This window comes from Pararge aegeria, chromosome 13 (genome assembly GCF_905163445.1).
Source record: "Pararge aegeria chromosome 13, ilParAegt1.1, whole genome shotgun sequence".
Taxonomy (NCBI): Eukaryota; Metazoa; Arthropoda; class Insecta; order Lepidoptera; family Nymphalidae; genus Pararge; species Pararge aegeria.
This window is the reverse complement of record NC_053192.1, coordinates 15,867,882-15,893,012: the sequence shown is the minus strand read 5'-3', so window position 1 is coordinate 15,893,012 and position 25,131 is coordinate 15,867,882. Positions and strand designations below refer to the sequence as shown.

General features: G+C 35.6%; 1 non-coding gene across 1 annotated transcript; it reads left to right on the top strand.

Moving 5' to 3' along the window:
• The first annotated feature begins 21,883 nt into the window (after positions 1-21,883).
• Positions 21,884-21,956, top strand: Trnar-ccu. The gene has a single exon. It is a non-coding gene; the product is annotated as a tRNA-Arg (tRNA).
• The last annotated feature ends 3,175 nt before the right edge of the window (positions 21,957-25,131 follow it).

The following is a 25,131-nucleotide window of genomic DNA, read 5'->3' as shown; positions in this document are numbered from 1 at the left end:
AATTCCTCCAAGTGTAGGTAAAAACACATAAAAAATTATAAAAATAAGTATTTCCTGATTCCTATAGGTCCACAAAAGCGGTGATAGCTTGTGATAGTGAGCGAGGCATCAGCATCAGGGGATCTAGTACGATCCCCGGCGTAAACGCACATAACTCTTACGGCGTACGCACACGCGTAAGAGTTATGTGCGTTTTAAATTTAAGCTATTAAATATCACTTGCTTTAACGGTAGATTTCTCTCTCTTAGTTCGCAATAATGTTCTCAAGAGCGTGTGAGCTTTACCGATCCGCACTTGGCCATCCTGGTAGGCCTAAACCCTTCTGATTTGACGGCCGATTGGCGCTGTGGGCAGCAACCTTGCTTTCTGAGTCCAAGCCTTCGATTCCCACAACTGGAAAATGTGTGCGTAAAGAACACGAAAAGTTAAAGTCAAATTCAAAAATATCTTTATTCAAGTAGGCCCATAAGTGGCACTTCTGATGCGTACATGAGAATTACACGGTAGTGAGATGATGGCGATAACCACATTCGTAAACTTAAAACTAAAGCTACGAGGGTTCCAAACGCGTCCTGGTCTAAGAAGAAGCCCACAACAAACTTTGTTATCACCATATCACGAATGTTTTTCAATGTCTGCGTGTTTATCTGTATGTTATAAGTATTTATGATGGATATAGACGCACTTAATAACATGTACACACACACTCACACACAAACACACACTCACGCGCGCACACACACAAACATAAACACACCATACACACCAAGACACACTACTCAATCGTTTTATTTTAATTTTATCTTGTTTTTGCTATGGAAGAGTAAGGCCTCCTGACACAGGTATTTTGATGCTTACTAGGAGGTCTTCACAACATGTATCATTTACAATGTAAGAAACGAAATAAACGATTTTTTTTTTTTTTTGTTTTTTTTTTTTTTTTTATGTGTATTATATTAATTAATAATATTCATTAGCAACTTTATGAGTACTAGGATCGCTGATGAATATTCTTAAGAATATAGTTAGTACCCATATCACTAGCTGCGCTTACTTTGGGGCTAGATAGCGATGGGTGTATTCTCGTTGTTTATTTTTTATTATGAATGCCGACTCACTACAGGGCACGGGTTTATAATTAATATTTATGTATACTATTTAAAAAAATATTCATCAGTCATGTTAGTACCCATAACACAAGCTACGCTTACATTGGGGCTAGATGGCGATGTGTGTAATGTCGTAACTCATGTAATGTACGCATCAAAAGTGGCATACTTGAATAAAGATATTTTTTACTTTGACTTTTGACTTTGACTTTGTAATATATTTATTTGTTTATTCTTCGAGGAGACCTGTGCCCTGCGGTGTGCTGGTAATATGATGACGATGATGATTTATCTATATATCTATGGCCAGTGAAATAGGATCCATCGAGATATCGGATTGGAGTTGAAGCATTGAACTATTAGTTACGGTGTAGCCAGCTACAGGAGTCAGGTGCAATATTGATGAACGAGGAACACAGCGTGCCGTGCGGTCTTGAGATACATCGCTCACCGTTAACAAATCTCCGACCAGATTTCAGTAATTGTTTTATGTTGTTTAACATTTGTGCCAATTTTGTTGAATATAAACTAAACTTAATTAACAAGTTCAAAAATTATCATCATCATATCAACCTACAGCTTATTACATGGCACGTGTTCTATTGTCAGACTGCAGAGGGATAAGGCCGGTGCTGGCCCAGAGCGCTTTGTTATGTTAAATAATAATAATATATTATTATTAAACATAACAAACAATTAATATATATTATTATCATTTATTAAAGTCTTTATTCGTATACCACAACATTAACATACACAAAATAAAATAAAAACAGAAAAATAAAGAAAGAAGTTGAATACAAAAGGCTGCCTTATCGCTTAATAGCGGATATAGTTATATACGCGTTTTAAAAGCATTATGGACAAATCATTCTCGTTTCCCCACGAAGTTTTCATTCACCGTTGAAGCGAGTTATATTTAATTGTCTATACCGCCACTATAAAGCGGTGATACCCCAGTAGGCAGGACTTCCAAGCTCAAATCCCTACGCGCACCTCTACCGTTTTTAAGTTATATGCGTTTTCAGCAATAAACATATCACTTGCTTCAATAACTTTGTCGGGAAACCTGCATAATTATATGAATTATCAGTAACTTTATATAAAATTCTAAGTTTATTATATAAACATAGTATTTCTGTATACATAGGTATATATGCAAATATATATGTTTATTTATATACACCACCCACCTCTCTTCTTGAGTTTCGTTTTACGCCATTGGTTGCCTAGAAGAGATCGCTATTTAGCGATAAGGCCGCCAAATTGTATATTTAGCCAAATTTTAATTTTAATTAACAATTTTTCTGTATGTTTATATGGTGTACAATAAAAGTGTATTCACTTATTCACAACTTAGAGTTCTCCATAACGCGCTCAAAGGTGTGTGGAGTCCACCAATCCGTACTATAACTGCCTACTATAGGGCTACTATAGGGCCTGCGCGATAGACTACGGCCTTAACCCCTTCTCACTGTGGGAGGAGAACCATGCCCTGCAGTGGGCCTGTAATAGGCTGATATGATGATGATGAATGCGCATAACTCCGAAAAGCCGGATATCGAACTCAGTCCACTCGAAAGGGAAGCTGAAGGTTTACCTACTAGGCTGTAACAGCTTTAAGAATAGCGTTATCCTTGTCTATGAGGAAAATTGTGATAGATAGATAGATAGATCTTTATTTGTGAAAAGGCATGACATAAGTTGTTTTTGTTTTGCTTAGAGATTTGTGTGTTGACGGCCGATTGGAGCAGTTTGCAGCGACCTTGCTTTCTGAGCCGAAGGCCGTGGGTTCGATTCCCACAACTGGAATAGTTTGTGTGATGAGCATGAATGTTTGCCAGTGTCTGGGTGTTTATATGTATATTCTAATTATTTATGTATATTATTCATGAATATATTCATCAGTCATCTTAGTACCCATAACACAAGCTACGCTTACTTTGGGGCTAGGTGGCGATGTGTGTATTGTCGTAGTATATTAATATCTATTTATTATGTTATTTATTTATTATGTATTAGTAGTCCCAAATACCTCTACTGCTGAATGTTTTAGTGAAAGGTTAGTTAATTAGGTAATATTTATTAATGAAAATCTTACCCAACTTATGACTGTACTAAACTTTAAATAATGTGCCCAAAACTTTATATTAAGGTCTGCGGTATACATTTAAAATTACTTGTTTTACTTTACGTAATGTCTATAGCACCTGCAAAACAAACTTCCCAAACCTTGTGGTGAATTTCTAAAAGACAAATAAATTAATTGTGCTGTTGATTCGGAGAATAAGTTTAAATATTTCGTTAAGATAAAACATATTATTTAGAATCGGGTGGGATTTTGTTGCAATGGTATCATACTACCCTTATATATTTGTATAACTTTTAACGGATAGCTGCTTATTATATGATTATTTTGGCATATTTCATAAATTTTTTTTTCTTTTATTAGTTAACCTCTAAATATTATATATAGCATGTAAGTTTTGAGTGAACTTTTTTTTCTTATGAAAACTACAAAGTTTCTCGAATCGCAAGTAACTTCGTCTGCGTGGAATTTTTGATATCTGAAGAGAGATTGAGAAATTTAACCTCGGTATCTACGCCCGTCGCCAGAATGTAAACTACAAGTAAAATATCTTGAAAAATTAGGGACTTATTAGGACGATCGACTTCGTATACAAGTTTTAACAAAAAATAGCACAAAGCTCTTAGCTTTAAAGTATCTATCATTAAAACTAACAAATTTTGTTCCACGACTTTTCAAAATTCAGTATTAATTCATTTCACACAAAAATAATATAGATTATGTTATTTCTGTAAAATTACTGTACACTATGAAATCAAATACATGTGATTAGCGAAACAGTCACTATAGTACTGTCCATGGTGCCAAACCGCTTCTAAGCATAGAAACAGGTCCGCGGATCGCAGGCGCCATGTGGGGCCCGCGAGCGCGGTGGGAGAGTTCGGCCGAGGCAAGTTACCACCCTACCGACTAAAACGTACTGCTAAGCGATTTAACGTTCCGGTCCGATGTCGCGTAGAAACCGTTCATGGGATTGGTTTTATATCACGATAGTGTGACAGCCAAGGTCACTAACAGGTTAGCCCGATACAATTTTAGACTACATCATCACTTACAACCAGAAGGTTAACTTAAAATGGCTAATTGCCATCATGATAATGTGTAAAGATACAATAATTCAATAATATACAAAAAAAATTAGACAATTCTGTTACAATAGGCAGTTCATAGCATCCAATTAATTTCTCGTCTTTTCAACCGCAATATTGATTAAAGCTTTAAATTCGCGGAGTGTCCCTATAAAAATCTACAATAAAAACAAAACGGACCATTTGTCATTATACAAAAGAATTAATTTCTGTGTCCTGTAAGCGACCCGTCTGAGAGATGACAACGCGACCTTACAATACACTGATGCTCGTTGAGGCATAAAAAAAAACCTGCTCCTTATAAAGATAGCAGACTTATTTAATTAGGAGTGAGTGAACTATCATTCAAGGAAAGATAAAGGTCAAGCGTATTCCTGGCTGAAAAATTTAAGCCAGTGGCTTAACATGAGTTCAAAGTCCCTGTTGAGAGTAGCTGTTAAAAAAGTTCAGCTAAGCCGTAATGGTTGCCAACCTCTGATACAAGATGGCACTATAATAATAATTTTATAACATAAATTAATAATTTGTTGCTGTTGGTAAATCATTTCTTAATTTATCGTTGTTCCCTATTCCCTAATCGGAATTGTTTTTTTATGAACCGAATACGACAGGAATCAGATATTGCATTATAAAAAGATAAAGCATAACAAATTTGTTCCGAAAATAAGAAATACAACCGAATCATTAGACGGCCGATTGGCGCAGTTTGCAGCGACCCAGCTTTCTGAGTCCGAGGCCGTGGGTTTCCACAAGTAGAAAATGTCTGTGTGATGAGCATGAATGTATTTCAGTTTCTGGGTGTTTATATGTATATTATAAGTATTTATGCATATTACACATAAAAATATTCATCAGTCATCTCAGTACCCATAACACAACTCACAAGCTACGCTTACTTTGGGGCTAGATGGCGATGTGCGCGTTCTAGTAGTATATCAATTATTTATAACCTCTCCTTTCTGTAAGTCGGATAATAATGACAAATTAACAAAACACACGACATAATTACAAAATTCATATTAATTTTTATTATTAAATACGAAATACTAAAATTCAATCATTAATCAACAATCAGGTTTACCGTCCGCCTAATAAATATTTTTATGTAAATTGACTGATCATGAACATACAATGTCTGTTAGTAAACTGGTGAAAAACAAGATGATATACTTTAATGAAACTTCCATAAAGTATTAAGACCCAATGGTCCCTTACTTTGGCACAAGAAAACTTCGCAAAATAGTATTTCCCCTCAAAGTAATGGGCTGCGTTGCCTTTTGGAGTGATGTTATAAATCTAATTTAAGCATATTAAAGCTGTCTGTTGGCTTATAAATCTCGAGCCTTTTGTTTATTTTTCCGAGCAATTTCCGACTTCTCTTGACAGAGTGGCACGGAGATATTTTTATTATACTGCCACAGATAAAATCTAAATATTTGTCGTTTGACTTATATTGTCTTGTATTTTGTTTTCTTATCGAGAGCAAAGGGGGGTTTTATTAATGACATGTCACATTTCACACTGCCGGGCTATTTTTTTAACTTAAATATATCTTTATGCAAATAATTTGTACATTACATAAAAATATGTACTTACATGTTAGTGGTGCAATGGTAGATGGTCATAATTAATTCATCCGTAACCTTAAAATTAAGCTTAAGTAATGTAAACGCCGCGTATTATTTTTGCTATCACCATCTCACAAAGCTACCTGGCTAGAACAATAATTCAAATCCAAGCTTTTTTATCATTCACGTAATCCTATGAACTATAACTTTAAACACTTTAACAGTAATATTTAAGATGTGAACCGTTAGTTTATTGTTAAACTAGCGACTCGCCACGATTTCGCACGTTTACGTGCAATGCATGTAAGTGTAAATGTAATTTGAATTTGTTTCTCGGTAGTTTAAATGTCGACTGCTTGACCCACCCTGCACCCACTTTTTAAATCTCTGATACCCTTTAAGATATTAATTTTGACAATATTGAACCTCATGAAATCTACAACGTATCTGGTGTACTCAATTGGAAAAGGACTAAACAGTATTATTTTAAAATAGCTTGGTAAAATACCTATATTTTCATTTAAAACTGGTTACTGTAGGCTATTCTTTGACGGATGATAAGCATATACCACCGCGTAATTTTTTTATTGAACTTTTTAAGATATACGAGTAGTACGTACATTGATTAAACTTATATCGTAAGGTTAAGCCAGCGTTTTCAACAAACATAAGTTAGTTACGACATCTTCGAATTTCTTTGATTTTTTTTCTATAATATGCATGTATTCTACATATAAACATTCTTTCTAAAAATTATATCTGTTGCTGAAAACCCGGTACATAGTTTAAAAGATATTATAAGCGTACCCGTTTTTTATCGTGCGTATTTGTTTTTTAATATGTAAAGAAGGTTCCATACTATTTTTTACGACGCAAAAAAGACGGGGTGCTATAAGTTTGTCGTGTCTGTGTGCGTAAGCGCGTGAGTGTTTGTGTGTCTGCCTGTGACATCGTAGCTCCTGAACGGATGAAAATCGGTAAAAGACGGCCGCCGCTACAAAATGGCGGATTACATCTTTTTTTACAACACCCTCAATATTGACTAGAATAGTATACACTATGATAAATTAAGAATCCAAGATGGCCACCACTACAAAATAGAAAATTGCATTTTAGCCGGGGGTTTTTAAATTTTTCATTTATGTATTTTTATTAAAGCTGATTTCTATGGGTAATTGTGGAATCCAGAAAAAAAAAATATTCTTATCCTTTGTATAACGCAAATTTATTAAACTCAACTTCCATATTGATTATTGAACATCCACATTACGTACTTTATTGAACGTGTTACTCGCATCGCCAAAATCTCGTATTGCCGTTAATAATTCCCTGAACTGTAAAGCTATCAAATGAAATTCTACTTTAAATACTCGACTGTAAAGGTGATAATTAAATTTTGAAAGGTTGGTCTGGAATATAAATAATTTGGTATTAACTACGCCCAGTCGCTATCTGGCTCGAGCATTTATGTATCCTAGTATTTTAACCGTTTAATTCATTAAGTACATGTTACTGCTCCTTGCGTTATCGATTTCATGATTAAATTATGTTATTGAACATAATTTGTCTGTTAGGATAGGTTGTCTAGCTTGGCCTCATTCTTTTCATTTTCTTAGAAGTCTAACATTCGATACGCACCTCTAACTTTTTTTAGTGTTTTCTAAAACGGTGTGCGTTTTGAGCACATAAATTTCACTTGCTTTTGGTGTGAAGGAAAACATAGTGAGGTAACTCTAAATGGCGTTTGAAGACCACCAATCCGCACCAATTGTGATATCTACATCAATTTGTGAAATTTTACATGACAATGTCGCTGGCTTTGTACATTAGTACACTTGTTTACCCCCATCGCAAAAACGACGAATTCTGTAAGTTACACGTATCTGTGTATGTGTGTGCGTGAGTGTGAGTCTGTCTGTAGCATCGTATTTCCTAAACGCATGAACTGATTTTGATTAAGTTTTTTTTTGTTTGAATGATGAATTAATCTGGAGTGTTCTTAGCTATGAATGGTGGAAAAAGGGTCCATGATGGCCGTCGCCATAAAGTAGCGATTTTTTTTTTAATATCTCACAATATAGGTACCAACTGAAAGGGATTGACTAGTAGAATAATCTAAACTACACACAACGGCATTTTAAGCGGAACACAAAAAAAAAGGTTTGATATCAGTATCATATAAGGTTGCTGGCTGGTTTATACGTCATTTAATTTAAAAATAAATATTTTCAAATAAAGAAAACAACTGAACATCACATTTTATGCTATTGTTTTAATTTTATTCAAATACACCTTATTTGGAACGAACGTCGAGTATTTCTTTCTTCTGAGTTTGATTTAAAATTTCATTGGAATACTGTTTTTTGTTAGTTTTTTTTAATAATAATAATAATAAAAAAAAAAAAAAAAAAAAATCCTTTATTGCCATACACTATTGCTAATACAAGATTAATAACTAAAAGAATCATCCATTAATATTAACAATATGGCAAATGGCCGCAAACTCAGCCTTATGCTGTGCATTAGCAACAATGCTCAGCGCTGATTTTCAGTCTGCACCAGTATCCGACTGAGCAAACAACCGCGACGCCCGAGTAAATTTAAGAAAGAAATTTAAATAAAGAGAAAAAAAAAAAAAATCCAAATAAACTGTAAAAGAGAGCCAATAAAACTAAAACTAACGCAAACTTAAATTAAACAAGTAGGTAAATAAAAGTAATTAAAAAATAAAAAAATAAAATGAAAATAAAAAGAAATGAAATGAAATTGTAGAAAAAACAAAAAATAAATACATAACATATACATACTTCCAAACAGTACTCATTTTGCATAGACAAATCTCGCTGCTTCAATTTGTAAGTTAAGGTATAAATTTTTTAGCTTGTGTTTAAATACTATTTCGCCAAGAATATTATCACATGTACGGAACGGAGGAGGAAGATCATTCCAGATCTTGGCCGCAGCGAATCGAAAGCAGCCCCTGAACCCTGCCTTTTTGTGTTTAGGGGTGGCTAGTTTCCATTTATTAATAACCCGCCTTGTATCATTATTTCTTTGCCAGTGCATTTTCTCGTACAGGTACGGTGGACACTTACCATGCAGTATTCTGTATATCATCATTGTCAGGTGCAGGTTCCTACGTGATTTCATATTCAGAATTTTGTGATTGTTAATTACGGGTGTGATATGACTTCTACGGGGCAAATCGTAACAGAACCTTGTACAAGCATTTTGCACACGTTGTATAGCATTTTCAGTTTTCCTTAACAGTCTAGGTCCATATATTGCGTCACAGTAATTAAACGATGACAAGATAAGAGACTCCACCAGAATCTGGCGAACTTTCTCTGTCAGAAAACGTCGTACACCGTAGAGTACCTTTAACTTATAGAACGCGTTACGTATTTTGATATTAAGGTGTTCACTAAATCTCAGGTCTTCGTCTATGTAGAGACCTAGGTTTTTTGCAACAGCGACGCGTTCTAAAACTTCACCATTCAACGAAATCAACGGGTTCCTCCCCTGTATCATTGCCCTTTGATGTTTGTTACCCAGAATCATATACTTAGTCTTTTTCGCATTAAGAACTAGCATATTGTCCTCGGACCATTTTGCAACGGACTCTAGGTCCCGCTTGACTAATTCCACCGCGTCTTTTGTGGATTTGGGATTAAAATGATAGTATAATTGTGTATCGTCTGCGTAGAGATGTGCACTGCAATATTTGATACTTTGTAGTATATCTGCGGTGTAAATTATAAATAATAAGGGACTTAGACTCGATCCCTGTGGTGTACCGCGTGGGACAGTTTTTACCTGCGATATGAGTGGTTCTATACTGTTAGCGTCAATGGCTACGAATTGTCTTCTGTTGATTAGGAATGACCTAAACCACGCACATGCCTTTGAATCCACCCCGTAATAGTGCAGTTTCGCCAACATGAGTTCCACATCAATGCAATCGAACGCTCTAGAAAAATCCAGCAGCACGAGAATGGTACCTTCTCCTCTGTCTGATGCCGAAAGAATGTCATCTGTGACCGCTGCTAGCGCAGTTGCCGTTCCATGAGCCTTCCTAAAGCCGGATTGTACCGCCGGGAGTAGGTTATGTGCTTCCAGAAACGTAGACAGTTGGCAACAAATCAGCTTTTCTATGATCTTAGCCATAGCTGGAAGTATACTTATCGGTCTTAGGTCCGAGAAATTTTCAGCACTAGCGTTTTTTGGCAACGGTATGACCTTTGCAAGTTTCCAGGAATCAGGGAATTTTTTTTCTGAGATGGATGTATTTATAATAAACGTGATTACTGGTAAGGTCCGTGGAAGCGATAATTTGATCATATCTATCGAAATATCATCTTGGCCCGCTGAATTGGTTGTGATACCCTTAATTGCCTTCCTAACTTCCTCTTGAGAGCAAAATTGTAAGGAAAAAACGCTATCCGAGCACCTATTTTGTACAAATGTATTTAATGTCTCTGAAGGCACGGTAGGGCTACTAGGCAATGTTAAGAAATTATTGTTTATTCTGTTCGGATCCTTCAAGTGTTCTGGTATATTAGAGATGTTTTTGTTGCCGAACGGTGAAATTTTTTTAAAGTGATACCACATTTTACCTGAGTTTTTGGCATTATTATTTACGTAAAACGTAAAATAGGCTGACTGCTCCCTTTTGATGCTAGCATTGGTGAGATTCTTAAGATTCCGATAGTATACCCAGTTTGAATTTACGTTGTATTTATGTGCTCTTTTTAACGCTTCATCTCTTAAGTTCATCATTAGTTTGATGTTCTCCGTTATCCAAGGGTGCGGATTCTCATTATCTTTAACGTACGTGGTTGGTGCATGTTTGTCAAACAACCCTAGTAACGATTTGTTGAACTGTTCCACCATCTCGTTAATATTCTCCATAAACATTATATTGTCCCACGGTATAGCGTGTAGATCTTCGTAGAACATTTTTTCGTTAATTTTATTGAAACTTCTCCTAGAAATGTAGCGTACCCGCTTTTTGGGCTTTTTAATATTAAAAACTGCTATTATCAATGCATGATCACTCAGGCTTGCATTGTGTATTACCTTTACATGTCTACAGCGCGTGGGTGTATCTGTGATAATTAAATCTAAGAGAGTTGAGGTTGTTTCAGTAACTCTTGTTGGCTCCTGTACAATCTGTGTGTAATTTTGCTGATTTAGGAATTCTAGAAAATCCTTCGAATTTTTACTGTCTTTTTCCAATAGATTAATGTTGAAATCAGTTAACAGACATTGAAAGCTGTACGCAGATAAGGCACTTAGTGTCTCGCTTAACTCTTCAATGGATTTGTTTACGAACTGGTGCTCAGGTCGATAAGCGGTACCCACGGCTAGGTGCATTCCTTTTAATGTAACTTCTAGCCACATCTGTTCCAACTCTGTCTGAGGCTGTTGAATTACCCTGAATTTCAGGCCTTTTCTTATATAAAACCCAACCCCTCCTCCTCTTCTACATGAGGCTCTTGGCATATGTTTAAACCAGTATCCAGGTATGTTATACGCGTTGGAATCCTCTCCGCTCCGTAACCATGTTTCATTCAATGCTAATATATCCGGAGAATACAGTCTTATAGACTGTAAAAGTTCCATTTGACCGGTATTAAGCGATCTGACGTTTAGCAAACCAAGCTTAAGATAATTCTCAGCGCCTGTATATTGCCAAAAATAGCAAGGAGGCTAGAAGCATTACATTTTGCGTTTCCAACTTGAGTATATCTATGCAAATAAGAAAGCTAACTAGATTATTTTTCCTACAATTGTTAGTCCAGACTGAAATTAATATGTATTTTAAAACTTTAATTAAATTACGGTATCGAACTTTACTACATGCAAAACGACAGAGATAATATAAGTAATGGATGACAAATGTTGCAGCAAAAGAAAAATATTTTGAATAACCAATATCTAAGCATTTGAACGAATATTTAAATTTCTTAAAATAGTTAGAGAGCTTTATGTATGACAGAGTAGTTATAAAATATTTACAATATATAACTTTCACACTATTGCAACTATAACATTTAAAAGTTAGGTTGGATTTGCTCTGAGCCAAAAATACGAATAATGTCCTGATCCGCTCGAATTCTGACACCCGATTGCCCTTCACTTTTCCTGGTGTAGATTCGACCATCTCTAGTCCAGGTGAATTTCCATTTCGCATTTTTGGCGGCGGCTCGCGCTTTATTGAACAATTGCCTGTTTGTTTTTGTCAGGCGCTCGTTTACGTAAAAACGTTTACGTTTTAATCACTTATCTCTCTGGAGTTGAGGACTGAATCTTCGTCGACCAGTTTCAACGATCCATCGCAGTATCCAACGGTTCAGGGAGACCAGTACTTATATATATTGAAAGTTGGGGTTTTTTTTTTAATTATAAAGTTATTAAAATTAACTTCAAATGCTGGCAGTAGGTTGATATAATGATGATGATAAATAATCAGACCACAAAAGTTAGAGAAATTATCAATTCACAAGTTCCCCTGGCGAGAATCTCGCCCGAGACCTCCCATTTAGAAAACCAAAGTGCCGACCACCAAATTATTCCCAAAGAAAAAAAATAATAATGAAAATTTACCATACAAATGGAATTACGGCATTTGCACGATCGCATTGAAGATTCTTTTCAAGCATCATAACCCAGTAGTGTTATAGTAAAATGGAACTAATTTCTACACTCTTACAGCCAACGCTCTTAGCGGAGAGTTTGCAAAAAGAAGTCAGTAGTACTTCAGAATTTTGATCTCTTTGGCCAACAAAATACGGTATATATTACTTTGTCATTTTTGTGTTTGATACTTGAAAAAGTCTCCGGGAATGCGAACGTGCAAATTCATTAATAAATTATTTCGATAAAGGTGGATAAAGCCAAACTATGTCATAAAACATAATGAATATTCCAAGATTAAAATAGTTTGTAAATAGAGAAACTGGTTTTCCTTATCTAAATGTGTTAATATTTGCGGTTCTTTTCTAGATAGTTTATATTTAGTTAGTTTAAGTTTATATTTAACGCGGTTGAATTATAACTATTAAGGTTGCGCTAGACGTTTGCAATTTGCATATGTGATAAGTTATTTATTGGTATTATTTATTGTACACGGACACGGAGACACCATTACTTTTTTATTATAAACGAATTAATTTTGTTTCTTCAAAATGTAAACCGATAAATAGGTAAGGTAGGTATTTATGAACGCTTCATAAGTGCCTGTGAAAAAAGAATTTTTGAATTGAAATTTGTATAAGTATAGCTACCATACCCCTGACAGGTTACCCACCAGAACGACCTGTCAGAGGGAGGAAACGGTGAGATTGCGGCCAAGAACTAACATATCTATAGTTATAATAAAACTGTAACTGGAAGATTTCTGTACATTTAATATATTTACAAAATTTTGACCGGGGGATGCTTTAAAATCGATACTGAGTCAAAAACAGATTTTTATTTAATTTTTGTCTGTCTGTCTGTCTGTCCGGGCATCACGTAAAAACTACAAAACGGATTTATATAAAATTTAGTGTAGTGCTAGCTGATATCCGGGTCAATATATTAAATACTTTTATTCCGATATACAATTAGTTTTAACAATTTTAATAAACAATTAGTGTGAACAATTTTACTTAATAGCTCCGTTAAATTTTAACCAATACTATATTTTTTTTTGAAAGTGTATACTATAATCATGTAGCGTCTAATTTTAATGAAGATCTGATAAATATTGTCGAATATAAAGGACATAACTCTTCGGATATGACAATAAGTCGCAAGGCATATGGGACAGCGATCGAATGCATGTGTACCATTATACTAATATTATAAATGCGAAAGTTTGTGAGGATAGATGTATGGATGGATGTATGTTTGTATAATATTACAACTTACTAACTCAGTATACCACGTAAAATAATAGTAGGCTCATAGCTAGCCACGATGATTATCATATTAGCATCAGATCTATTCTAGCTTCTCGATTGACTCATACGCGGACAAAGTCGCGAGGGTCCGCTAGTAGTTGAATAAAAATGGAGTCAATTTATGCAACAGCTGCAGCCACCAGTATATTACTGTCAAAGTCACTCGTAGCACTTACGGCATCCATAGCTTAGCACGTAGCAGTGCTACGGTACGCCTACGAGATATTGTGATATTATACAATCCAGCCCAATGCTGTTTAATTCTACACCAATAAATGAAATTGAAGTTTTTATCCATCTATTGTTGACTTATTATTTATTTATTTACGAAGGGCACTAACAACATGCGTATTACACGTTTCTAAACATAGCACACACACACAAAAAAACATGGACTGATATGCACGTCAATTACAAGTGCACAAAGCATTGACAAAGCGTATTTTAAACTTAATTTGGCAAAAAATTTAACTCACCGATAATTGTTCGGTGATTCCGGTTTTAGGTGATTTATTGAATGATAGTATAACAAAAAGTAAACGGTGGTAGCCCATTGGGTAGGACCTCGACTTCACTTTCGGGGGGCCGGGTTCGAATCTCAGTACACACCTCTAACTTAATTTAAGTGCATTTTAAGTAATTAAAATATCACTTTGTAAGCGGTGAAGGAACCTGCATTTATAAGAGTTCTCCATAATGTTCTCGAGGTGTGTGAAGTCCACCAATCCGCACTTTGACGTCCTCCATAGCGCTGCATTAGGAGCTGTGGTTTTGAGTGGGAGGTAAAGTCCCTGGCGGGGATAATAATATGAGAATTTTGAATTTCTGAATTTACTCTAGTCTGGTCTGGCTTCAGCCCTGGCTAGTTACAATGCTACCGACAAAAAGGGCACGGTTAAGCGTTCCGGCAACATTTCGCGTAGCAACCAATGGGTAATAAAGGTATAGGTTGTAAATAAATACCATTCACCTACCAGGTTACCCCGTTATCAGCTTACAAACTGGTGAGATTGCAGCCAAGGGCTCAGTTGTAGTGGAATAAAAAAACGCCACTGTCGAAGTGATGCGGGTTCGCATCCTACCGGTTCCTTAATGCATTTTAAATTTATGTACTTGGTAGGTTACATTGTTTTTGTAAGTACATACGGTTCGTGCGTTTTATTTAACCGTACTCAAAACGTATCTCGAACCACAAAAGCGACACGGTTCGTTAAATATGATACGACAAATTAACAGAAATACAAACGTTGACTTGTAAAATATGTTAGCTAAACGACTGTTCACGGCAAAGGTCTAGTGGGTTCCATTTTATCGCGCCTTGTGATTAAAGCCACAAGCGACGAGCGATTTTAATATAACAAAAAATATTAGATGGCGATGTTTTATTTGTGTTATGAAGACGGCTCAGTAAATGTGGTTTTGATTAGATTTTTAAATAAGTTAGTTAATAAGTTTTAAATAAGCCACAATACAATAATGGTCAACGCAATATCCTTACAAACTAATCTTCTCAAAATATAATTAATAAGTCGTTCAAAATGTTAAGTACGTGCTTATACAGTTGTACTTTCTGTGGAACACATGGTTGAAATGTCATCTGCGGAACGGAAGTAATTTATAATAGTGAGTGTATACCATTCCCTTTTAAGGGATTTTAACCAATTTGTGGACGTAATGAAAGATGTGCTAAGGCGATTGTATATATCTGCTTAAAAATAATACTATGTGGAAATTTCAATGTTATCAATCAAAATCAAATTAAAAATACTTTATTGCACACAAGAAAAAAATAAATAAAAGAGACAAAAACAACAAAGGTACGATTCAATTAAATTTGTGTAACAAATGCGGCCTTATCACTTATAGTGATTTCTTCTAGGCAACAATAATGAGGAATTGGCTCACATATGAATCCTTATAGCGGTGCGCAAAACTCTAAGAATATACATACACATTAATAATTACGAAAATTACAAAAACAGTACATATATAAAATAAAATAAAATACTATATGGTGAAATAAATAATACTAAAACTATATATAATAATGTTATCGGTACAGAAAGAAAAAGTGGAATATAATAATCATACTTAATTTTATAAAAATGTTAATATTTTATTAAATAATGCAACTACGACTAGGTTGCTAAACTTATTGAAATGCTTTTATTTGAACAAACTAGAATTACGTTTTGGGCACCCGAATGGTTTGGGTGGTTTTGTGGTGCTGAAAATAATATTATTATATAATTTAATTATCTTAATATATACATATGTAATTGAAAAAATATATGAAAATATATATATTGATATGAATCATAAAGTAACTATGTAATTTATTTTATTTTCGATGTTTACCTTCTTTTTTGTTATTTTTTTTACCGTGCATAGATGGTTCTTGCTGTAGAGATGGGCGATGATAATTTCAACTCAGTGTTGCACTAGAGTAGTACTATCGAATTAATTTTTTTTTTTACCACGTGTTTATAATTTTTTTGTAATTGTTTTTATTGTGTAAACATGAATAAAATAAACTCAAAACATGTAATATAATATAGTTTTAGAGAGAGATTGATTATAGTTCAAGAAATTCGATACTTTAACCTTTCTGACTTTACACTGTAAACTGTTATTATGGCTCTCTCAAGCTCCGCGTTAATGACTTGCACCGCCGTCATAAGGGCAGATTTCATTGCACGCCCCCCTTAGACCGCCTAAGGCCGTGAATAATTCATCCGGTGAGTTCTCCCCTGAATAAACATGAAACAAACGCCAACTGTGAGTAAACAGTGGGTTATTTTTATCTTTCAACGCTTCAACTGATGATCGCTGGCATCAACTAGTAAGTAAGGTTATAGTAATTGTGATTAGAAATCATGACGACTTCTGGGCTACTATAGTGCGCAATTTTGCCTTAATAGTGGAAAGTCCTGTGTTCTATTAGGTGTCCCGTTTTTATTCTATTTTTATTCTGTGCTCATTCTAAGGCTAGACCTCCTTAGGCCGTAAATAAATAATCCGGTGAATTATTTGTCGCAAAAACACGCCAACTGTGAGAAAACCGTTGGTTTGTTTTTATCTTTCATCGCTTCAACTGAATGATTGATGGCGTAAACTAGTAGGTTAAGTTGCAATTGTGATTAGAAATCATGATGGCTTCTCGGTTCCATCGCCAACTGTGAGAATATAGTAGGTAATATGATAATTTGGTATCAGATTTTTATAACCTAATAAAAAAAACAACCTATGTTAATCAGCTTTTACTATAAAACGACGGCCAATTGGCGCAGTGAGCAGCGACCCTGCTTTCTGAGTCCTAGGCCGTGGGTTCGATTCCCACAACTGGAAAATGTTTGTGTGATGAGCATGAATGTTTGTCAGTGTCTGGGTGTTTATATGTATATTCTAAGTATTTATGTATATTATTCATAAAAATATTCATCAGTCATCTAAGTACCCATAACACAAGCTACGCTTACTTTGGGGCTAGATGGCGGTGTGTGTATTGTCGTAATATATTTATTATTTATTATAAAAATAATAAGGATATATTACAAGGAATTAACCAATTATCTTTATCGGCGAAGGAAGCTTCACAAAACGACTTCTAATCCCGAGTTCAAATAAACTTTGTACAGCACATGTGTCCAAGCGTTCGCCGAAAACTATGAGACTGTAATATTTACTTCTTTATTAAGGTGCAAATACCCCATGTGAACCAGACAAAACGTTACCCTCATTAGATACAAACAAACTTCTACAATTCTATTTCTATTCCAAAACTAAGTTTAGTTTGGGCACAGATAAAATATGTTGTACTGTATACCTGATATAGATCGTAAAAAGGTTTGCGTACTGTTTTTATAAATACGAATACAGAGAGAAAAAGATCGAAAAGGTATAATAATTGACGGACGGAATTAAGAAAAACTGGGCATCACTACGCTGGGCCTGCAAAGTGCCGCCCTGTGTCTATCAGCTCCAGAAGTAGGTGTTAAGCCTTCATCATAGCAACCCATTAGTGTCCCACTACAGGGCACAGATCTCCTCCCACAGTGGGAAGGGGTTAAGGCCATAGTCCGCCACGCTGGCGGATATTATGGGGAACTTTCAGGCATGCTGGTTTCCTCACAATTTTTATACGCACATAACTTAGAAAAGTTAGAGGGATTCGAACTTAGCCCCCCGATAGTGAATTCACAGTCCTACCCACTGGGCTATAACCGCTTGTTAAGCCTTATGTTCCCGTAATTACACTGGCAACCACGCCCTTCAGACCAAATAGGTTATGCCGATTGGCGGCAAAAATAAGACTAAAAATGGCGTCTGCAACAAGTGCCAATAAAGTTTTTTTTTTTATAGCGCTATATTTTTCTTTTTATTCCACTACAAGTGAGCTTGCGACTGCAATCTCACCCGGTGGTAGTTGATGATGAAGATGATGATGATGATGCAGTCTAAGATGGAAGCGGGCGAACCTGTTAGGGAGTATGGTACCTAGTCATCCCCTCATATTTATATTTATCGCACCAAGCACCTGACCCACCTGCAGTGGCGTGCTGCAATCTAAGTTGGTAACGGGCTTCCTTGTTAGGGTATAACAGTTATATTATACTCATACCAAGAATCAGATTCAACGCGACATCCTACCGGAACGCTAAATCGCTTAGTGGCACGTCTTTATTGGTGGAATGGTAACTAATCACATCTGAGGCCTCCCACTAGACCGAAGAAAATTCAGAAATTATAAATTCCCAAAGTGTACCGGGAATCGTACCTGGGCCTCCCATTTTAAACCTCAATGCTCAACACTTCACCAAGAAGGTTTTCAAATTCTAAACGCATATTGTATACGCAAACGCTAAATGCATAGCAAACTACCAATATCAATATCAATAATTAACACATAATTATAGACAACATGAACCAATATTAATTAGTAAATTAATATTCGAGGCGAGGACGGCCCAGTTCGAATCAGTGGAGTTTTAAGAATAGAATTGAATAGAATAGTGCTTCATTTTTATAATACACACAAAAAAAAATGTGTAAATGAAAACCGAAATGTTCATACATATGATTTACGTACGTTATTTAGTAAGACTTATGTGTGAAACCAAAACTCGTATAGCTTTTGAGTTCACGGCCATAGTTTTTACTTAAAGACATCAGATACTGCCCCAGAACACATGCAACATTACAATAAAGTGTCTCCTGTCGCTTTAGTAGGTACGCGTCGCGTATGTACTATGCGCGCGTCGGTCTTTTATTTTCCATAGGGTTATCATACGTAAACACTCAGAATGTTGTGCATTACTTAGTATGGAAAAAATATATGCTTCTTTGTTTAAATATTTTTACAGGCTTATTCCTTAGGAAATATCCTTGCACCCTGCAACAGTATTTCGTCATTCTGTTACATAAAGTCAAAGTCAAAGTCAAAGTCAAAGTCAAAAATATCTTTGTTAAGGTAGGCCCATAGGTGGCACTTTTGATGCGTACACAAGAATTACACGGTAGTGAGATGATGGCGATAACCACATTCGTAAACTTAAAACTAACTACGAGGGTTCCAAACACGTCCTGGCCTAAGAAGAAGCCCACAACAAACTTAGCCGGGTATTTTTTTTTTGTTATCACCATCTCACAATGTCATTTTAAATTATTAGAAGAGCTACCTGGTTAGAGCAGTAACTTACTACGTAACGTAGTCCTTTGCACTATAATAGGACTTTTTATAAGCTTACGTTTAATACAAACTTAGAACTTTTTAAGAGACATTTCCAAGATGTCAATTAAAATATTACATATTAAAATATTCCAAATTTCTTATTCTCACAATCAACTAAAGTTGCTTAAAATATCTTAAGATTAATTACAAATGTCGTAAGTAGAGTTTGTCACATCATACTTTTCACAGACCTCTCTAAACTAACATTTAGTTTGGCAGGTTGCCGTAACATTCCGACGTCCTTAACGTTCCTTTTAAATATCAATTAAGAAGTCACAGCGTATTGCTATTAGCTAGCGATCACCCGGTCCTCAGCCTTCCTTATTTACCCACGCCCCGTCACTATCTTTATGTCGTCAGTCCATCGTGTTGGAGGGCGTCCCGAACCTCGCTTGCTTGTTCGAGGTCTCCACTCTAGAGCTTTTCTGATCCAACGGCTATCACACCTACGACAAGCATGGTCATTGTTTTAAAAATTATTTATTGTAAAGTCAACATCTCCTGAGGATGCTCCGGTTTCGGAGTGAAACGAGAGGGTACATTGCAGAAGATTTGTTTGGTGTGCAGTATAAGGATTGAAGTAATTATAAATTACACCACACAGATTCTCCTGCTTTTCGCGGAGGATATTAAGCTTATTTTTCATGATGGCCATTGAAATTTCAACTTGTTGATAGTTAGGGCTATCGGCGGTGAAGCAGTGATAGCCTAGTGGGTAATGCTTAGGCTTTCCTTTCGCGGAGACCGAGTTCGAGCCCCGGCACTCACCATTGACGCAGTTATGTGCATTTTTAATTAGAGCAATTTAAATGTAACTTGCTTTAAACGGTGAAGGAAAACATCGCGAGGAAACCTGCATGCCTGAGAGTTCTCCATAACGTCTCTCATTTTGAGAGGAGACCCGTGCGCTCCAGTAGACCGGTATTGGGTTGATGACGATGATGACGTACAGTTGTATTATATAGATAAGTTTTAAGCCTTTAGTTGCCTAAGAGATCGTTGTATAGCGATAAGGCCGCCCAATTGTATTAAATTCAAAAATTCAAAATTCATTTATTTCAAGTAGGCCTTATTTATTTATTTATTTAAAGGACAATAAACAGGTTACAACAACAACTCTTAAAAACTAAACAAAAAATGAAAAAACATATAAATGTAGTATAAAACTATATTGTCAGTTAGAAGGAGAAAAAATGATTAAGAGAGACATAAGAGTACTTATAAGCTGTAAGATCCATCAGGCTGTGACATAAACTTGACGAATCAAGCACCGCGAACAAAACATACATTTAGAATAAATAAAAAAAACTAATTCTTAAATATAAAATAATATTTAAAATGTTGACAATATATACTATAGAACAAAACTAGCTAAACTAACACAAAAAAGAGCAAAGGAAAATAATAAAAAATAATGACTATGTAATATAAGCACTTTTGAAACGTCAAGTCTGTCTGTGTGTAGTGACTCTACCACCGGTTCGGAAGGCAGATTCTACCGAGAAGAAGCCGGCAAGAAACTCAGCAGTTGCTCTTTTCCAATATCAACAATTGACATTTTACATTTTAAAATTCATTTTTCTATCTTGTGAGAGATGACAGCGGAGCTGGATGCTTCCAAGAAACCTTGTCATTAAGGAATTCATCAATTGTTTAATAACCTCGCTGTAATAAATGTGTTTTAACACATTCTTTAAACTTATGCATTGGTAGGTCCAAAATTACCTTAGGAATCATATTATAAAAGCATATACTCAATCCCACAAATGACTTCTGCACCTTTCGCAGACGATATGCAGATGTCACCAATTTATGACCATTTCTTGTAAGTCGACTGTTTATATCCACTTTTTGTTTATATAGACCAATATGTTGTCTTAAAAATACGATATTGTTATAAATATATTGTGATGCTACCGTAAGTATACCTATTTCTTTAAATTTTTCACGGAGGGATTCACGTGATTTAAGTTTATATATTGACCGTTCAGCTCTTTTCTGCAATATGAATAAAGTTTCAATATCAGCAGCTTTGTATAAATATTAATATAGTATAGTACTGATTCATTAATTCAGTAAAATATTGTGGTAATGATAATTTAAAAAAGCATTGCGAAGACTTATTCAGACTTATTAAAAAATATATTATATCGTGTTTATAAATACTGTCATAAGAGTTATGGTTTAAGGAATGTGGTAAAATGAAGCAGTAAAGGGGCCACCGACGCGAGTTAATTCTTTAAAGTGTAAGAAAAAATGGTATGGGAAAAAAAGAATGGCGTTTTAGAAAAATAAAATAGGTTTAGTTGGAGGGATTCCTTACAAAAGATTTGTCGTTATCATCAATAGCCCCTGTGGCCTAATGGATAAGGCATCGGCCTCCTAAGCCGGGGATTGTGGGTTCGAGTCCCACCAGGGGTAAAGAAGTAATTAACATTTTTTTTAATTTAATTGTAACATTTGTTAACTTTTAACTTCTATAAAAACAATTTTTATCTATTATTTTTTTACAAAAATTTCAATAGAGTCATAATCATCATCCTCGTCTGTTAATATCCCACTTGTAGTGCAAAAACCCATCACGCTGCTCGACTGTGGGTTGGCGGGGTTAAACTGTTAGTGATAACAACCAGGACTGTTGGATTACCTTTTCCCTGTGTCACAGTCAGTGACTAACTATTTTACCCTGACCAGGGAATCGTATCCAGAACCATTCAAGATCTGTGCAAATTCACCTTCACTCAAAAAACCCCCCGATTTGAAACATTCTTCATTGGTGCTATGCGCATATTGGTCTGAGCATGAAAATACATAATCTTTAGCCTTTCTCGATAAATTAGCTATCAAACACTGAAAGAAATCTTCAACCAATCGGACCAGTAGCTTCTGAGATCGTCGCGTTCAAGTAAACAAACAAACAAACTCTTCAGCTTTATATGTAACATATAAAGATATAAGATTAATCGGTTTTTGTTTCGAATGCGACTTGGAAATAAGTCTGTAACTGTTAACTGTGTAACTGTTCCTGAAAAGATCTAGGTTAGATTTAACCAAAGTTGCTTTCTCTAAAACATATATGCTAGAATAAACCTTTTTATGAACCTAACCTTGTTTTATGAACGCTTCATAAGTGCCTGTGATAGGCCTACGTGAACACAGAAAATTTGAATTTGCCGCACGATTTTCATCTCACGAAAGACATCATAATTTTTGTTACAAAAAGAAGATGTCGAAATCAGCAACTGCTGAGTTTTTTGCCGGCTTCTTCTAGGTAAAACCGAACCTATGCTAAGATCACGACAAACAAAGTGACTTGACATTTCAAAAATTAGGCCTATGAGTAATAAATGATTTTAGAAATTTCAAATTTTGAATTTTTAGATATTAGATAGAAGCAGGCGTTACTTTGTGGAAATCTATGATATATTATCAAAATTAAGCTTAGTTTGCTATACTCTGCGAAAAGCAGGAGAATCTGTGTGGTGTATAATTTCTTCAATCCTTATACTCCACACCAAACAGATCTTCGGCAATATACCCTCTACGCACGTTTCGAAAACGGAGCATCCTCAGAAGATGTTGACTTTACAATCAATAATTGTTAAGTGAACTTTGAATTAACAAAACTTCTAAAAGCATTTCCTATCCGTCGTTAGATAAAAAGCTAGAACTTAATAAGTCACCAGTTTGAAGCCGAGGCAGAGCTTTGCAGCAAAGCTCGCAACTCATTATGTGCAAGAACTTACGGCAAAGCAATCTAAATTGCGGAAAATTAAATGCGAATAGGAATAAACGCCTTCCCATTTTCTGCTTAATGATGATTTGTTTTCAAGCTTCCCTTTGAAAAAGAATAACGTTTTTTTTAATTGTTGACATAATTACGCTTGCCTACTTACTTGACTTATAAATGATTGAATTAAAGGAGGGGGGAGGAGTTAAAATTAAAATTTTTGCCACAAAATAGGAAGTGGCGCACATAGCTCTGAGAACCAGTGAAGAGCATACACGTAGTAGTAGATATATTATGCTTTTTGTGATAGAGCTCGTCCGGGGAAGTACTACCGCCATGATTATTTTTGCCGGAAAGCAGCATTGCTTTTTTTTTTTATTAGTAGCGGGCAAACGAGCAAGTGGGTCACCTGATGATACGAGTAAGTGATCACCGCCGCCCATAAACATCTGCAGCACCAGAGGAGCCACCGATACGTTGCCGGCTTTTAAGGAATTTGTTTATCCGCCCCTTGAATAACCCTAGATTGTATTTTTGAGGAAACACATCAGATGGGATTGTTCCATAATTTGCAAGTGCGCGGTATAAATGATCTGGTATTTCGAACAGTAGAAGAATACCAGGCATTTAGATGATGAGGGCGGAATTTATTTATACGGCGTGAGGTGCGGTGAGGTGCCTTGACTGCTCCTGGATGCTCGGGTTTCGGAGCGAACCGTGCGTAGAGAGTACTTTGCCTGAGTATAATCATTGAAGAAATTATAAATTACACCATACAGATTCTCCTGCTGTACGCGGAGTATAGCAAATTAAGCTTATTTTTGATAATAGCATTGCTTCCGCCAAATTGTATTACTATGTTCCGATCTGAAGGGTGTGGTTGCCTATCTTGCACAACTACGCCTCAGATTGATGGACGGACACAAGGTGACACGTTGCTGGACGTGTCCCTCGCATACCCTGCGAAGAAATAGAAGAGAAGCTCTGCTTACAGGCGATGGATTTCCAGCTTCGCTTTACACAGGTCAGCCATCTCCGTCAATTACATTTTGACGGCCGATATGCGCAGTGGGCAGCGACCCTGCTTTCTGCGTCCAAGGCCGTGGGCTCGATTCCTTCTACTGGAAAATGTTTCTGTGATGAACACGAATGTTTTACAATGTCTGAGTGTGTGTTTATCTGTATATTATATATATATTATGAACAGAAATATTCAGCAGTCATCTTAGTACCCAAAACACAAACTACGCTTATCTTGAGGCTAGATGGTGATGTGTGCATTGTCGTAGTATATTTATTTATGTATTATATTATTACTCGGCCTAGTACAGGACGAAACGTACTGCTTCTTAGTCAAAACCTACCTGAATAAATCAGATACCAAACATAGAGTTTATTCAATAGCACAAGAAGTGGCAATATATACAAAATCTATTTATGTCAACAATACTACAATATCTGTTATTGCTCTTGGTAGTTTAATCACCCACTATTTGAAACCTTCAATCATGTACCTTTGACTTTATGGTGTGAAATCGTCAAATATTGTCACCCCCTCTCAAAAAGGAACTGAGCTGAATTTTGGGTTAAAAAGTGTCTTATGTCCAACCTCGAAGTATAAACTCAAATCGTGCTAAGTTTCATTTGAATTCATTCAGCAGTTTCAGCGTAATCCGCGGCCCAGATACAGACAAACAGACAAGTTCAGTGTTCAGTATCCGTTATAGAATGTCCTCAAAAACTATTTTTTTAAATATCTAAAATGTACAGAATTGGATTCGTTACAGTTCTATTATATATTATTTATTTGTAAACAATAACATAACTTAACCGCATAAAATAATGAAACGATAATCACTGTAAAAG